The sequence below is a fragment of the Clavelina lepadiformis genome, chromosome 1 (assembly GCF_947623445.1).
Source record: "Clavelina lepadiformis chromosome 1, kaClaLepa1.1, whole genome shotgun sequence".
Classification (NCBI taxonomy): Eukaryota; Metazoa; Chordata; class Ascidiacea; order Aplousobranchia; family Clavelinidae; genus Clavelina; species Clavelina lepadiformis.
In genome coordinates this window covers 15,229,375-15,243,712 of record NC_135240.1, presented here as the reverse complement: position 1 = coordinate 15,243,712, position 14,338 = coordinate 15,229,375, and positions in this window count along the sequence as shown.

The window sequence follows — 14,338 nt, the reverse complement described above, 5'->3', positions numbered from 1 at the left end:
AAAGAACTTAACTAAAACATTTGCACTATACATTAGTTATATAAATCTTAAAAAGTGACTTGTGAACTATTGTATATGTTGCAAATTGTTTAATTCACATTGCAAAAGTTCTTACGGGTCTCAAAATGTTTATTATAGTCTAATAAGTAAATAACAAAAGTATAACAGTCAACCAATGAAAGGTTTCTCTGTTATCGTTAAAAGAACTTAACTAAAATATTTGCACTATACATTAGTTATATAGGTGTTAAAAAGGGACTTGTGAACTACTGTATATGGTGCAAAATGTTTAATTCACATTGCAAACAATTCTAACATGTCTGAAAATGTTTATTAGAGTCTAATAAGTAAATAATAAAAGTATAACAGTCAACCAATGAAAGTTTTCTCTGTTATCGTTAAATGAACTTAACTAAAACATTTGCACTATACATTAGTTATTAAGGTCTTAAAAAGTGACTTGTGAACTATTGTATATGGTGCAAAATGTTTAATTCACATTGCAAAAAGTTCTAACGGGTCTCAAAATGTTTATTATAGTCTAATAAGTAAATAATAAAAGTATAACAGTCAACCAATGAAAGGTTTGTCTGTTATCGTTAGAAGAACTTAACTAAAACATTTGCACTAAACATTAGTTATATAGGTCCTAAAAATTGCCTAGTGAACTATATGGTGCCAAATGTTTAATTCACATTGCAAAAAATTCTAACGGGTCTCAAAATGTTTATTAGAGTCTAATAAGTAAATAATAAAAGTATAACAGTTAACCAATAAAAGGTTTGTCTGTTATCGTTAAAAGAACTTAACTAAAACATTTGCACTATACATTAGTTATATAGGTTCTAAAAAGTGCCTTGTGAACTATATGGTGCAAAATGTTTAATTCACATTGCAAAAAGTTTTAACGGGTCTCAAAATGTTTATTAGAGTCTAATAAGTAAATAATAAAAGTATAACAGTCAACCAATGAAAAGTTTATCTGTTATCGTTAAATGAACTTAACTAAAACATTTGCACTATACATTAGTTTTATAGGTCCTAAAACGCGACTTGTGAACTACTGTATATGGTGCCAAATGTTTAATTCACATTGCAAAAAGTTCTTACGGGTCTCAAAATGTTTATTATAGTCTAATAAATAAATAATAAAAGTATAACAGTAAACCAATGAAAGGTTTGTCTGTTATCGTTAAAAGAACTTAACTAAAAAATTTGCACTATACATTAGTTATATAGGTCCTAAAAAGTGCCTTGTGAACTATATGGTTCAAAATGTTTAATTCACATTGCAAAACGTTTTAACGGGTCTCAAAACGTTTATTAGAGTCTAATAAGTAAATAATAAAAGTATAACAGTCAACCAATGAAAGGTTTGTCTGTTATCGATAAAAGAACTTAACTAAAACATTTGCACTATACATTAGATTTATAGGTCCTAAAACGCGACTTGTGAACTACTGCATATGGTGCAAAATGTTTAATTCACATTGCAAAAAGTCCTTACGGGTCTCAAAATGTTTATTATAGTCTAATAAGTAAATAATAAAAGTATAACAGTAAACCAATGAAAGGTTTCTCTGTTATCGTTAGAAGAACTTAACTAAAACATTTGCACTATACATTAGTTATATAGGCAGGGTTGCCATCAGTCTCAACTAAAAAGTAAGGACGACTAGAAAACGAACGAGGAATACCACCTTAAACAGTGTACAACAAGAGAAAGCAACCAATGTTCCTAAAAAAACAAGACACTATCTGCATGTTCATAATTTTGGTATCTCTTTGGTACAAAATAGTATCGTAAGGTGTAAAAATGCCCAAAATAAGGACGAAAGTGCTCACCTCCGTCCAAAAAATAAGGACGAAATTTGAAAATAAGGACATTTCTTAGAAATAAGGACAAACATATTTTCTAAGACACGGACTTTTAAAATAAGGACAAATCTTATAAATAAGGACGGTATGGCAACCCTGTATATAGGTCCTAAAAAGTGCCTTGTGAACTATATGGTGCAAAATGTTTAATTCACATTGCAACAAGTTCTAACGGGTCTCAAAATGTTTATTAGAGTCTAATAAGTAAATAATAAAAGTATAACAGTCAACCAATGAAAGGTTTCTCTGTTATCGTTAAAAGAACTTAACTAAAACATTTGCACTATACATTAGTTATATAGGTCTTAAAAAGTGACTTGTGAACTATTGTATATGGTGCAAAATGTTTAATTCACATTGCAAAAGTTCTTACGGGTCTCAAAATGTTTATTATAGTCTAATAAGTAAATAATAAAAGTATAACAGTCAACCAATGAAAGTTTTCTTTGTTATCGTTAAAAGAACTTAACTAAAACATTTGCACTATACATTAGTTATATAGGTCTTAAAAAGTGACTTGTGAACTATTGTATATGGTGCCAAATGTTTAATTCACATTGCAAAAAGTTCTAACGGGTCTCAAAATGTTTATTATAGTCTAATAAGTAAATAATAAAAGTATAACAGTCAACCAATGAAAGGTTTGTCTGTTATCGTTAAAAGAACTTAACTAAAACATTTGCACTATACATTAGATTTATAGGTTCTAAAAAGTGCCTTGTGAACTATATGGTGCAAAATGTTTAATTCACATTGCAAAAAGTTCTTACGGGTCTCAAAATGTTTATTATAGTCTAATAAGTAAATAATAAAAGTATAACAGTTAACCAATAAAAGGTTTGTCTGTTATCGTTAAAAGAACTTAACTAAAACATTTGCACTATACATTAGTTATATATGTCCTAAAAAGTGCCTAGTTAACTATATGGTGCCAAATGTTTAATTCACATTGCAAAAAATTCTAACGGGTCTCTAAATGTTTATTAGAGTCTAATAAGTAAATAATAAAAGTATAACAGTTAACCAATAAAAGGTTTGTCTGTTATCGTTAAAAGAACTTAACTAAAACATTTGCACTATACATTAGTTATATAAGTTCTAAAAAGTGCCTAGTTAACTATATGGTGCCAACTGTTTAATTCACATTGCAAAAAATTCTAACGGGTCTCTAAATGTTTATTAGAGTCTAATAAGTAAATAATAAAAGTATAACAGTCAACCAATGAAAGTTTTCTCTGTTATCGTTAAAAGAACTTAACTAAAACATTTGCACTATACATTAGATTTATAGGTCTAACAAAGTGACTTGTGAACTACTGTATATGGTGCCAAATGTGCATTTCACATTGCAAAATATACTTACGGGTCTCAAAATGTTTATTAGAGTCTAATAAGTAAATAATAAAAGTATAACAGTTAACCAATAAAAGGTTTGTCTGTTATCGTTAAAAGATCTTAACTAAAACATTTGCACTATACATTAGTTATATAGGCAGGGTTGCCATCAGTCTCAACTAAAAAGTAAGAACGACTAGAAAACGAACGAGGAATACCACCTTAAACAGTGTACAACAAGAGAAAGCAACCAATGTTCCTAAAGAAACAAAACACTATCTGCATGTTCATAATTTTGGTATCTCTTTGCTACAAAATAGTATCGTAAGGTGTAAAAATGCCCAAAATAAGGACGAAAGTGCTCACCTCCGTCCTAAAAATAAGGACGAAAGTTGAAAATAAGGACATTTCTTAGAAATAAGGACAAACATATTTTCTAAGACACGGACCTTTAAAATAAGGACAAATCTTATAAATAAGGACGGTATGGCAACCCTGTATATAGGTCCTAAAAAGTGCCTTGTGAACTATATGGTGCAAAATGTTTAATTCACATTGCAACAAGTTCTAACGGGTCTCAAAATGTTTATTAGAGTCTAATAAGTAAATAATAAAAGTATAACAGTCAACCAATGAAAGGTTTCTCTGTTATCGTTAGAAGAACTTAACTAAAACATTTGCACTATTAATTAGTTTTATAGGTCCTAAAACGTGCCTTGTGAACTACTGTATATGGTGCCAAATGTTTAATTCACATTGCAACAAGTTGTAACGTGTCTCAAAATGTTTATTAGAGTCTAATAAGTAAATAATAAAAGTATAACAGTTAACCAATAAAAGGTTTGTCTGTTATCGTTAAAAGAACTTAACTAAAACATTTGCACTATACATCAGTTATATAGGTTCTAAAAAGTGCCTTGTGAACTATATGGTGCAAAATGTTTAATTCACATTGCAAAAAGTTCTTACGGGTCTCAAAATGTTTATTAGAGTCTAATAAGTAAATAATAAAAGTATAACAGTTAACCAATGAAGGGTTTGTCTGTTATCGTTAAAAGAACTTAACTAAAACATCTGCACTATACATTAGTTATATAGGTCCTAAAAAGTGCCTTGTGAACTATATGGTGCCAAATGTTTAATTCACATTGCAAAAAGTTCGTACGGGTCTCAAAATGTTTATTAAAGTCTAATAAGTAAATAATAAAAGTATAACAGTCAACCAATGAAAGGTTTGTCTGTTATCGTTAAAAGAACTAAACTAAAACATTTGCACTATACATTAGTTATATAGTTGTTAAAAAGGGACTTGTGAACTACTGTATATGGTGCAAAATGTTTAATTCACATTGCAAACAGTTCTAACATGTCTGAAAATGTTTATTAGAGTCTAATAAGTAAATAATAAAAGTATAACAGTCAACCAATGAAAAGTTTCTCTGTTATCGTTAAAATAACTTAACTAAAACATTTGCACTATACATTAGTTATATAAATCTTAAAAAGTGACTTGTGAACTATTGTATATGTTGCAAATTGTTTAATTCACATTGCAAAAGTTCTTACGGGTCTCAAAATGTTTATTATAGTCTAATAAGTAAATAACAAAAGTATAACAGTCAACCAATGAAAGGTTTCTCTGTTATCGTTAAAAGAACTTAACTAAAATATTTGCACTATACATTAGTTATATAGGTGTTAAAAAGGGACTTGTGAACTACTGTATATGGTGCAAAATGTTTAATTCACATTGCAAACAATTCTAACATGTCTGAAAATGTTTATTAGAGTCTAATAAGTAAATAATAAAAGTATAACAGTCAACCAATGAAAGTTTTCTCTGTTATCGTTAGAAGAACTTAACTAAAACATTTGCACTAAACATTAGTTATATAGGTCCTAAAAAGTGCCTAGTGAACTATATGGTGCCAAATGTTTAATTCACATTGCAAAAAATTCTAACGGGTCTCAAAATGTTTATTAGAGTCTAAAAGGTAAATAATAAAAGTATAACAGTTAACCAATAAAAGGTTTGTCTGTTATCGTTAAAAGAACTTAACTAAAACATTTGCACTATACATTAGTTATATAGGTTCTAAAAAGTGCCTTGTGAACTATATGGTGCAAAATGTTTAATTCACATTGCAAAAAGTTTTAACGGGTCTCAAAATGTTTATTAGAGTCTAATAAGTAAATAATAAAATTATAACAGTCAACCAATGAAAAGTTTATCTGTTATCGTTAAATGAACTTAACTAAAACATTTGCACTATACATTAGTTTTATAGGTCCTAAAACGCGACTTGTGAACTACTGTATATGGTGCCAAATGTTTAATTCACATTGCAAAAAGTTCTTACGGGTCTCAAAATGTTTATTATAGTCTAATAAATAAATAATAAAAGTATAACAGTAAACCAATGAAAGGTTTGTCTGTTATCGTTAAAAGAACTTAACTAAAAAATTTGCACTATACATTAGTTATATAGGTCCTAAAAAGTGCCTTGTGAACTATATGGTTCAAAATGTTTAATTCACATTGCAAAACGTTTTAACGGGTCTCAAAACGTTTATTAGAGTCTAATAAGTAAATAATAAAAGTATAACAGTCAACCAATGAAAGGTTTGTCTGTTATCGATAAAAGAACTTAACTAAAACATTTGCACTATACATTAGATTTATAGGTCCTAAAACGCGACTTGTGAACTACTGCATATGGTGCAAAATGTTTAATTCACATTGCAAAAAGTCCTTACGGGTCTCAAAATGTTTATTATAGTCTAATAAGTAAATAATAAAAGTATAACAGTAAACCAATGAAAGGTTTCTCTGTTATCGTTAGAAGAACTTAACTAAAACATTTGCACTATACATTAGTTATATAGGCAGGGTTGCCATCAGTCTCAACTAAAAAGTAAGGACGACTAGAAAACGAACGAGGAATACCACCTTAAACAGTGTACAACAAGAGAAAGCAACCAATGTTCCTAAAAAAACAAGACACTATCTGCATGTTCATAATTTTGGTATCTCTTTGGTACAAAATAGTATCGTAAGGTGTAAAAATGCCCAAAATAAGGACGAAAGTGCTCACCTCCGTCCAAAAAATAAGGACGAAATTTGAAAATAAGGACATTTCTTAGAAATAAGGACAAACATATTTTCTAAGACACGGACCTTTAAAATAAGGACAAATCTTATAAATAAGGACGGTATGGCAACCCTGTATATAGGTCCTAAAAAGTGCCTTGTGAACTATATGGTGCAAAATGTTTAATTCACATTGCAACAAGTTCTAACGGGTCTCAAAATGTTTATTAGAGTCTAATAAGTAAATAATAAAAGTATAACAGTCAACCAATGAAAGGTTTCTCTGTTATCGTTAAAAGAACTTAACTAAAACATTTGCACTATACATTAGTTATATAGGTCTTAAAAAGTGACTTGTGAACTATTGTATATGGTGCAAAATGTTTAATTCACATTGCAAAAGTTCTTACGGGTCTCAAAATGTTTATTATAGTCTAATAAGTAAATAATAAAAGTATAACAGTCAACCAATGAAAGGTTTGTCTGTTATCGATAAAAGAACTTAACTAAAACATTTGCACTATACATTAGATTTATAGGTCCTAAAACGCGACTTGTGAACTACTGCATATGGTGCAAAATGTTTAATTCACATTGCAAAAAGTCCTTACGGGTCTCAAAATGTTTATTAGAGTCCAATAAGTAAATAATAAAAGTATAAAAGTTAAAAAATAAAAGGTTTGTCTGTTATCGTTAAAAGAACTTAAACAAAACATTTGCACTATACATTAGTTATATAGGTTCTAAAAAGTGCCTTGTGAACTATATGGTGCAAAATGTTTAATTCACATTGCAAAAAGTTCTTACGGGTCTCAAAATGTTTATTAGAGTCTAATAAGTAAATAATAAAAGTATAACAGTTAACCAATAAAAGGTTTGTCTGTTATCGTTAAAAGAACTTAACTAAAACATTTGCATTATACATTAGTTATATAGGTCCTAAAAAGTGCCTTGTGAACTATCTGGTGCCAAATGTTTAATTCACATTGCAAAAAGTTCTAACAAGTGTCAAAATGTTTATTAGAGTCTAATAAGTAAATAATAAAAGTATAAAAGTTAACAAATAAAAGGTTTGTCTGTTATCGTTAAAAGAATTTAACTAAAAAATTTGCACTATACATTAGTTATATAGGTCCTAAAAAGTGCCGTGTGAATTATATGGTGCAAAACGTGCAATTCACATTGCAAAAAGTTCTAACGGGTGTCAAAATGTTTATTAGAGTCTAATAAGTAAATAATAAAAGTATAACAGTTAACCAATAAAAGGTTTGTCTGTTATCGTTAAAAGAACTTAACTACAACATTAGCTATATAGGTCCTAAAAAGACATTTGTGAACTATATGGTGCAAAATGTTTAATTCACATTGCAAAAAGTTCTAACGGGTGTCAAAATTTTTTAAGGAGTCTAATAAGTAAATAATAAAAGTATAACAGTTAACCAATAAAATTTTTGTCTGTTATCGTTAAAATAACTTAACTAAAATATTTGCACTATACATTAGTTATATAGGTCCTAAAAAGTGCCTTGTGAACTATATGGTGCAAAACGTGCAATTTACATTGCAAAAAGTTCTAACGGGTCTCAAAATTTTAATTAGAATCTAATAAGTAAATAATAAAAGTATAACAGTTAACCAATAAAAGGTTTGTCTGTTATCGTTAAAAGAACTTAACTAAAACATTTGCACTATACATTCGTTATATAGGTCCTAAAAAGTGCCTTGTGAACTATATGGTGCCAAAGTTTAATTCACATTGCAAAAAATTTTAACGGGTCTCAAAATTTTAATTAGAATCTAATAAGTAAATAATAAAAGTATAACAATTAACCAATAAAAGGTTTGTCTGTTATCATTAAAAGAACTTAACAAAAACATATGCACTATAGTGAGTATACATTAGCTATAAAGGTCCAAAAAAAACCGTTGTGAACTATATGGTACAAAATGTTTAATTCACTTTCCGAAGAGTTCCAGCGCGTCCAAAAATTTTTATTAGAGTATAATAAGCAACTGATCAGAGTACAAAAGTTAATCAATAAAATGTTTGCCTCTTATCCTTAAAAGAACTTAACTGCAGCATATATACTATACATTAGCTATGTAAGTCCTAAAAAGACCATTTTGTAATATAAGATGCAAAATGTTTAATTCACATTCCCAAACGTTCTAACGTATCTCAAAATTTTTAGTAGAGTCTAATTAGCAAATAATAAGAGTACAACAGTTAACCAAAAAAAGGTTTGTTATCGTTAAAAAAACTTAACTACAACATATGCACTATAAAGTAGTTATAAAATTCCTAAAAGGATCCTTGTGAGCTGTATGTTGCAAAATGTTTAATTCACATTTCCAAAAGTTCTAACGCGTCTCAAAATGTTTAATAGATTCTAATAAGTAAATAATAAGTTTGAAACAGTTAAACAATTAAAGGTTTGTCTGTTATCGCTTAAAAGGACTTAACTTCAACATATGAACTATAAAATACCTATATAGGTCCTAAAATAACTCTCGTGAACTATATGGTGCAAAATGTTTAATTTACATTCCCAAAAGTCCTAACCCATCTCAAAATTTTTATTAGAATCTAATAAGTAAATATTAAGAATACAACAGTTAACCAATAAAATGTTTGTCTGTTATCGTTAAAAGAACTTAACTACAAAATTAGCTATATAGGTCCTAAAAAGACATTTGTGAACTATATGGTGCAAAATGTTTAATTCACATTCCCAAAAGTTCTAACGCATCTCCAAATGTTTAGTAGAGTCTAATAAGTAAATAATAAGAGTACAACAGTTAACCAATAAAAGGTTTGTTTCTTATCGTTAAAAGAACTTAACTACAACATTTGCACTATAAAATAGTTATGCAGGTCCAAAAGCGCCCCTTGTGAACTATATGGTGCAAAATGTTTAATAAATTCTCCCAAAAGTTCCAACGCGTCTCGAAATGTTTATTAGAGTCTAATAAGTAAATACTAAAAGTATAACAGTTAAACAATAAAATGTTTGTCTGTTATCTTTAAAAGAACTTAACTAAAAAATATGCACTATACATTAGTTATATAGGTCCTAAAAAGTGCCTTGTGAACTATATGGTGCCAACTGTGCAATTCACATTGCAAAAAGTTCTAACGGGTCTCAAAATGTTTATTAGAGTCCAATAAGTAAATAATAAAAGTATAAAATTTAACAAATAAAAGGTTTGTCTGTTATCGTTAAAAGAACTTAACTAAAAAATTTGCACTATACATTAGTTATATAGGTCCTAAAAAGTGTCTTGTGAACTATATGGTGCCAAATGTGCAATTCACATTGCAAAAAGTTCTAACGGGTCTCAAAATGTTTATTAGAGTATAATAAGCAACTGATCAGATATCAACATTTAACCAATAAAAGGTTTGTCTGTTATCGTTAAAAGAACTTAACTATAGCTTGTATACTGTACATTAGCTATGTAAGTCCTAAAAAGATCCTTTTGAAATATAACGTGCAAATTGTTTAATTCATGCTCCCAAAAGTTCTAACGCATCTCAAAATGTTTAGTAGAGTCTAATAAGTAAATAATAACAGTACAACAGTTAACCAATGAAAGGTTTGTTATCGGTAAAAGAACTTAACTACAACATATGCACTATAAAATAGTTATAAACTTCCTAAAAAGATCCTTGTGAACTATATGGTGCAAAAGTTTTAATTCACATTCCCAAACGTTCTAACACGTATCAAAAGGTTTATTAGAGTATAATAAGTAAATAATAAAAGTACAATAGTTAACCAATAAGAGTTTATCTGTTATCGTTAAAGGAACTTAACTTCAATATATGCACTATAAAATAGTTATATAGGTCCTAAAAAAGACCCTTGTGAACTATATGGCGCAAAATGTTTAATAAACTCTCCTAAAAGTTCTATTGCGTCTCGAAATGTTTATTAGAGTCGAATAAATAAGTAATAAGTTAATAATAAGAGTACAACAGTTAACAAAAAAAAGGTTTGTCTGTTATCGCTTAAAAGGACTTAACTTCAACATATGCACTATACATTAGCTATATAGGTCCTAAATTGACCCTCGTGAACTATATGGTGCAAAATGTTTATTACACATTCCCAAAAGTTCTAACGTGTCACAAAAATTTTATTAGAGTCTAATAAGTAAATAATAAAAGTACAACAGTTAACAAATAAAATTTTTGATTGTTATCGCTTAAAGGAACTTATCTACAACATTTGCACTATAAAATAGTTATACAGGTCCTAAAACGACCCTTGTGAACTATATGTTGCAAAATGTTTAATAAATTCTCCCAAAAGTTCCAACGCGTCTCGAAATGTTTATTACAGTCTAATAAGTAAATAATAAAAGTATAACAGTTAACCAATAACATGTTTGTCTGTTATCTTTAAATGAAATTAACTAAAAAATATGCCCTATACATTAGTTATATAGGTCCTAAAAAGTGCCTTGTGAACTATATGGTGCCAAATGTGCAATTCACATTGCAAAAAGTTCTAACGGGTCTCAAAATGTTTATCAGAGTCTAATAAGCAAATAATAAAAGGATAACAGTTAACCAATAGAAGGTTTGTCTGTTATCGTTAAAAGAACTTAACTAAAAAATGTGCACTATACATTAGTTATATAGGTCCTAAAAAGTGCCTTGTGAACTATATGGTGCCAAATGTGCAATTCACATTGCAAAAAGTTCTAACGGGTCTCAAAATGTTTATTAGAGTCTAATAGGTAAATAATAAAAGTATAACAGTTAACCAATAAAAGGTTTGTCTGTTATCGTTAAAAGAACTTTACTAAAACATTTGCATTATACATTAGTTATATAGGTCCTAAAAAGTGCCTTGTGAACTATATGGTGCAATACCTTTAATTTACATTGCAAAAAGTTTTAACGGGTCTCAAAATTTTTATTAGAGTCCAATAAGTAAATAATAAAAGTATAACAGTTAACAAATAAAAGTTTTGTCTGTTATCGTTAAAAGAACTTAACACAAACATATGCAGTATACATTAGTTATATAGGTTCTAAAACTACCGTTTTGAACTTTATGGTACAAAATATTTAATTCACATTCCCAAGAGTTTCAGCGTGTATGAAAATGTTTATTAGAGTATAATAAGCAACTGATCAGAAACCAACATTTAACCAATAAAAGGTTTGTCTGTTATCGTTAAAAGAACTTAACTACAGCTTGTATACTGTACATTAGCTCTGTAAGTCCTAAAAAGATCCTTTTGAAATATAACTTGCAAAATGTTTAATTCACTTTCCTAAAAGTTCTAACGCATCTCAAAATGTTTAGTAGAGTCTAATAAGTAAATAATAACAGTACAACAGTTAACCAATGAAAGGTTTGTTATAGATAAAAGAACTTAACTACAACATATGCACTATAAAATAGTTATAAACTTCCTAAAAAGACCCTTGTGAACTATAGGATGCAAAAGTTTTAATTCACATTCCCAAACGTTCTAACACGTATCAAAAGGTTTATTAGAGTATAATAAGTAAATAATAAGAGTACAATAGTTATCCAATAAGAGTTTATCTGTTATCGTTAAAGGAACTTAACTACAATATATGCACTATAAAATAGTTATATAGGTCCTAAAAAAGACCCTTGTGAGCTATATGGCGCAAAATGTTTAATAAACTCTCCCAAAAGTTCTATTGCGTCTCGAAATGTTTATTAGAGTCGAATAAATAAATAATAAGTTAATAACTGTATAACAGTTAACCAAAAAAGGCTTGTCTGTTATCGCTTAAAAGGATTTAACTTCAACATATGCACTATACATTAGCTATATAGGTCCTAAAATGACCCTCGTGAACTATATGGTGCAAAATGTTTATTACACATTCCCAAAAGTTCGAACATGTCACGAAACTTTTATTAGAGTCTAATAAGTAAATAATAAGAGTACAACAGTTAACAAATAAAATTTTTGTTTGTTATCGTTAAAGGAACTTATCTACAACATTTGCACTATAAAATAGTTATACAGGTCCTAAAACGACCCTTGTGAACTATATGTTGCAAAATGTTTAATAAATTCTCCCAAAAAGTCTAACGCGTCTAAAAATGTTTATTAGAGTCTAATAAGCAACTCATTACAGTACAACATTTAACCAACAAAATGTTTGTCTGTTATCATTAAAAGAACTTAACAAAAACATATGCAGTATAGTGAGTATACATTAGCTTTATAGGTCCAAAAAATTCCGTTGTGAACTATATGGTACAAAATGTTTAATTCACTTTCCGAAGAGTTCCAGCGCGTCTAAAAATGTTTATTAGAGTATAATAAGCAACTGATCAGAATACAAAAGTTAATCAATAAAAGATTTGCCTCTTATCCATAAAAGAACTTAACTACAGCATATATACTATACATTAGCTATGTAAGTCCTAAAAAGACCATTTTGTAATATACGATGCAAAATGTTTAATTCACATTCCCAAACGTTCTAACGCATCTCAAAATTTTTAGTAGAGTCTAATAAGCAAATAATAAGAGTACAACAGTTAACCAAAACAAGGTTTGTTATCGTTAAAAGAACTTAACTACAACATATGCACTATAAAGTAGTTATAAAATTCCTGAAAGGATCCTTGTGAGCTGTATGTTGCAAAATGTTTAATTCACATTCCCAAAAGTTCTAACGCGTCTCAAAATGTTTAATAGATTCTAATAAGTAAATAATAAGTTTGAAACAGTTAAACAATTAAAGGTTTGTCTGTTATCTTCAACATACTTCAACATATGCACTATAAAATAGCTATATAGGTCCTAAAATGACTCTCGTGAACTATATGGTGCAAAATGTTTAATTTACATTCCCAAAAGTCCTAACCCATCTCAAAATGTTATTAGAATCTAATAAGTAAATAATAAGAGTACAACAGTTAACCAATAAAAGGTTTGTCTGTTATCGTTAAAAGAACTTAACTACAACATTAGCTATATAAGCCCTAAAAAGACATTTGTGAACTATATGGTGCAAAATGTTTAATTCACATTCCCAAAAGTTCTAACGCATCTCCAAATGTTTAGTAGAGTCTAATAAGTAAATAATAAGAGTACAACAGTTAACCAATAAAAGGTCTGTTATCGTTAAAAGAACTTAACTACAATATGTGCACTATAAAATAGATATAAAATTCCTAAAAAGACCCTTGTGAACTATTTGTTGCAAAATGTTTAATTCACATTCCTAAACGTTCTAACGCGTCTCAAAATGTTTAATAGAGTCCAATAATTAAATAATAAGAGTACAACAGTTAACCAATAAAAGGTTTGTTTGTTTTCATTAACAGAACTTTACTACAACATTTGCACTATAAAATAGTTATATAGGTCTTAAAACGCCCCTTGTGAACTATATGGTGCAAAATGTTTAATAAATTCTCCCAAAAGTTCCAACGCGTCTCGAAATGTTTAATAGATTCTAATAAGTAAATAATAAGTATGAAACAGTTAAACAATTAAAGGTTTGTCTGTTATCGCTTAAAAGGACTTAACTTCAACATATGCACTATAAAATACCTATATAGGTCCTAAAATAACTCTCGTGAATTATATGGTGCAAAATGTTTAATTTACATTCCCAAAAGTCCTAACCCGTCTCAAAATTTTTATTAGAATCTAATAAGTAAATAATAAGATTACAACAGTTAACCAATAAAAGGTTTGTTTCTTATCGTTAAAAGAACTTAACTACAACATTTGCACTATAAAATAGTTATGCAGGTCCAAAAGCGCCCCTTGTGAACTATATGGTGCAAAATGTTTAATAAATTCACCCAAAAGTTCCAACGCGTCTCGAAATGTTTATTAGAGTCTAATGAGTAAATACTAAAAGTATAACAGTTAACCAATAAAATGTTTGTCTGTTATCGTTAAAAGAACTTTACTAAAACATTTGCATTATACATTAGTTATATAGGTCCTAAAAAGTGCCTTGTGAACTTTATGGTGCAATATCTTTAATTTACATTGCAAAAAGTTCTAATG